Source organism: Lolium rigidum, chromosome 6, assembly GCF_022539505.1.
Source record: "Lolium rigidum isolate FL_2022 chromosome 6, APGP_CSIRO_Lrig_0.1, whole genome shotgun sequence".
Taxonomy (NCBI): Eukaryota; Viridiplantae; Streptophyta; class Magnoliopsida; order Poales; family Poaceae; genus Lolium; species Lolium rigidum.
The window spans coordinates 225,888,113-225,893,027 of NC_061513.1; positions in this window are offsets into that span (position 1 = coordinate 225,888,113).

A 4,915-nucleotide genomic window follows, 5' to 3' on the forward strand; every position below is an offset into this window, starting at 1 on the left:
GTTGCCTAACTGGTCCTCTTGCTACCATATTACCACCATCAACTACACGCCAGCAAGCACTTTGGGGACACAAGAGACTTCTTGCTTTGTGGTTGCAGGGTTGCATGAGAGGGATATCTTTGACCTCTTCCTCCCTGAGTTCGATAAACCTTGGGTGATCCACTTAAGGGAAACTTGCTGCTGTTCTACAAACCTCTCGCTCTTGGAGGCCCAACACTGTCTACAAGAATAGAAGCTCCCGTAGACATCAAGCACTTTTCCGGCGCCGTTGCCGGGGAGGAAAGGTAAAGGTACTCACACTCCGGATCTCGGCTACTAAGCTATTTTCACCGTTGTAAGTACTCGAATCTATTTCCTTTAGATCCCGCAATTGCATCTTTTTGTTTCTTGATTACACTAGTTTGGCATAATGAACAACAATGAGCTTCTTATTCTATTTCCTGATTTATGACATGGATGGTTTGATGCGAAAATTAAAAAACCTATGGAATCTTATTTGCATGCTAGTAGTAATATTAGTATGAACGCTTTGAACACCATTGTTGATAATAATATAGAAAGTTCTAAGCTTGGGGAAGCTGGTTTTCATGATATTTTTAGTCCCCCAAGCATTGAGAAGAAAATTTTCTTTGATGATACTTTGCCTCCCATATATGATGATTATAATGATAGTGGTCTTTTGGTGCCACCTACTATGGAGAGTAAATTTTGTTGTGATTATACTATGCCTCCTACACTTTATGAGAATAATAATGATAGCTACTTTGTTGAATTTGCTCCCACTACAACTAATAAAATTGATTATGCCTATGTGGAGAGTAATAATTTTATGCATGAGACTCATGATAAGAATGCTTTATGTGATACTTATATTGTTGAGTTTGCTCATGATGCTACTGAAAGTTATTATGAGAGAGGAAAATATGGTTGTAGAAATTTTCATGTTACTAAAACACCTCTCTATGTGCTGAAATTTTTGAAGCTACACTTGTTTTATCTTCCTATGCTTGTCACTTTGCTCTTCATGAACTTGTTTATTTACAAGATCCTATGCATAGGAAGCATGTTAGACTTAAATTTGTTTTGAATTTGCCTCTTGATGCTCTCTTTTGCTTCAAATACTATTTCTTGCGAGTGCATCATTAAAACTGCTGAGCCCATCTTAACGGCTATAAAGAAAGAACTTCTTGGAAGATAACCCATGTGTTATTTTGCTACAGTAATTTGTTTTATATTTGTGTCTTGGAAGTTGTTTACTACTGTAGCAACCTCTCCTTATCTTAGTTTTGTGCTTTGTTGTGCCAAGTAAAGTCTTTGATAGTAAAGTGAATACTAGATTTGGATTACTGCGCAGTTTCAGATTTCTTTGCTGTCACGAATCTGGGCCTAATTCTCTGTAGGTAACTCAGAAAATTATGCCAATTTACGTGAGTGATCCTCCGATATGTACGCAACTTTCATTCAATTTGGGCATTTTCATTTGAGCAAGTCTGGTGCCTCGGTAAAATCCATCTTTACGGACTGTTCTGTTTTGACAGATTCTGCCTTTTATTTCGCATTGCCTCTTTTGCTATGTTGGATGAATTTCTTTGTTCCATTAATGTCCAGTAGCTTTATGCAATGTCCAAAGTGTTAAGAATGATTGTGTCACCTCTGAACATGTTAATTTTTATTGTGCACTAACCCTCTAATGAGTTGTTTCGAGTTTGGTGTGGAGGAAGTTTTCAAGGATCAAGAGAGGAGGATGATATACTATGATCAAGGAGAGTGCAAGCTCTAAGCTTGGGGATGCCCCGGTGGTTCATCCCTGCATATTTCAGGAAGACTCAAGCATCTAAGCTTGGGGATGCCCAAGGCATCCCCTTCTTCATCGACAAATTATCAGGTTCCTTCTCTTGAAACTATATTTTTATTCGGCCACATCTTATGCACTTTACTTGGAGCGTCTGTTTATTTTTGTTTTTGTTTGAATAAATGCTTGTGTGGGAGAGAGACACGCTCCGCTGGTTCATATGAACACATGTGTTCTTAGCTTTTAATGTTCATGGCGAAGGTTAAAACTGCTTCGTTCATTTTTATATGGTTGGAAACGGGAAATGCTACATGTAGTAATTCTAAAATGTCTTGGATAATGTGATACTTGGCAATTGTTGTGATCATGTTTAAGCTCTTGCATCATATACTTTGCACCTATTAATGAAGAAATACATAGAGCTTGCTAAAATTTGGTTTGCATAATTGGTCTCTCTAAAGTCTAGATAATATCTAGTATTGAGTTTTGAACAACAAGGAAGACGGTGTAGAGTCTTATAATGTTTACAATATGTCTTTTATGTGAGTTTTGCTGCACCGTTCATCCTTGTGTTTGTTTCAAATAAACCTTGCTAGCCTAAACCTTGTATCGAGAGGGAATACTTCTCATGCATCCAAAATCCTTGAGCCAACCACTATGCCATTTGTGTCCACCATACCTACCTACTACATGGTATTTCTCCGCCATTCCAAAGTAAATTGCTTGAGTGCTACCTTTAAAATTTCCATCATTCGCCTTTGCAATATATAGCTCATGGGACAAATAGCTTAAAAACTATTGTGGTATTGAATATGTACTTATGCACTTTATCTCTTATTAAGTTGCTTGTTGTGCGATAACCATGTTTTCACGGGGACGCCATCAACTACTCTTTGTTGAATATCATGTGAGTTGCTATGCATGTCCATCTTGTCTCGAAGTAAGAGAGATCTACCACCTTAATGGTTGGAGCATGCATATTGTTAGAGAAGAACATTGGGCCGCTAACTAAAGCCATGAATCATGGTGGAAGTTTCAGTTTTGGACATATATCCTCAATCTCATATGAGAACACTAATTGTTGCCACATGCTTATGCATTAAAGAGGAGTCCATTATCCGTTGTCCATGTTGTCCCGTATGGATGTCTAAGTTGAGAATAATCAAAAGCGAGAAATCCAAAATGCGAGCTTTCTCCTTAGACCTTTGTACAGGCGGCATGGAGGTACCCCATTGTGACACTTGGTTAAAACATGTGTATTGCGATGATCCGGTAGTCCAAGCTAATTAGGACAAGGTGCGGGCACTATTAGTATACTATGCATGAGGCTTGCAACTTGTAAGATATAATTTACATAACTCATATGCTTTATTACTACCGTTGACAAAATTGTTTCATGTTTTCAAAATAAAAGCTCTAGCACAAATATAGCAATCGATGCTTTCCTCTTTGAAGGATCATTCTTTTTACTTTTATGTTGAGTCAGTTCACCTATTTCTCTCCACCTCAAGAAGCAAACACTTGTGTGAACTGTGCATTGATTCCTACATACTTGCATATTGCACTTGTTATATTACTCTATGTTGACAATTACCCATGAGATATACATGTTATAAGTTGAAAGCAACCGCTGAAAATTAATCTTCCTTTGTGTTGCTTCAATGTCTTTACTTTAAATTATTGCTTTATGAGTTAACTCTTATGCAAGACTTATTGATGCTTGTCTTGAAGTACTATTCATGAAAAGTCTTTGCTATATGATTCAGTTGTTTACTCATGTCATTACCATTGTTTTGATCGCTGCATTCATTACATATGTTTACAATATGATCAAGGTTATGATGGCATGTCACTCTAGAAATTATCTTTGTTATCGTTTACCTGCTCGGGACGAGTAGAAACTAAGCTTGGGGATGCTGATACGTCTCCGACGTATTGATAATTTCTTGTGTTCCATGCCACATTATTGATGATATCTACATGTTTTATGCACACTTTATGTCATATTTATGTGTTTTCCGGAACTAACCTATTGACGAGATGCCGAAGGGCCGATTCGTTGTTTTCACGCTGTTTTTGGTTCCGAAATCCTAGTAAGGAAATATTCTCGGAATTGGACGAAATCAACGCCCGAGCATCCTATTTTTCCACGAAGCTTCCGGAACACCCGAGAGCCGCCGGAGGAGGGCCTCGTGGGCCCCGGACGATAGGGTGGCGCGGCCAGGGCCTGGGCCGCGCCCCCCTATGGTGTCGCCGCCTCGTCGCCCCTCCGACTCCACCTCTTCGCCTATATAAAGGTCCCAGACCTAAAACCTCGAGACGAAAAAGCCACGGTACGAGAAACCTTCCAGAGCCGCCGCCATCGCGAAGCCAAGATCTGGGGGACAGGAGGGACGGGGAAGTGCCCCCGGAAGGCTTCTCCATCAACACCACCGCCATCTTCATCAACGCTGCTGTCTCCCATGAGGAGGGAGTAGTTCTCCATCGAGGCTCGGGGCTGTACCGGTAGCTATGTGGTTAATCTCTCTCCTATGTGCTTCAATACAATAATCTCATGAGCTGCCTTACATGATTGAGATTCATATGATGATGCTTGTAATCTAGATGTCATTATGCTAGTCAAGTGGGTTTTACTTATGTGATCTCCGGAGACTCCTTGTCCCACGTGTGTAAAGGTGATAGTGTGTGCACCGTGTGGGTCTCTTAGGCTATATTTCACGAGAATACTTATTCACCGTTATGAATGGCATAGTGAAGTGCTTATTTATATCTCTTTATGATTGCAATGTGTTTTGTATCACAATTTATCTATGTGCTACTCTAGTGATGTTATTAAAGTAGTTTTATTCCTCCTGCACGGTGTAATGGTGACGAGTGTGTGCATCCGTGTTAGTACTTGGCGTAGGCTATGATTATGATCTCTTGTAGATTATGAAGTTAACTATTGCTATGATGGTATTGATGTGATCTATTCCTCCTACATAGTGTGAAGGTGACAGTGTGCATGCTGTGTTAGTACTTGGTTTAGTCGTGTTGGTCTTTCATGCACTCTGAGGTTATTTAAATATGAACATTGAATTGTGGAGCTTGTTAACTCCGGCATTGAGGGTTCGTGTAATCCTA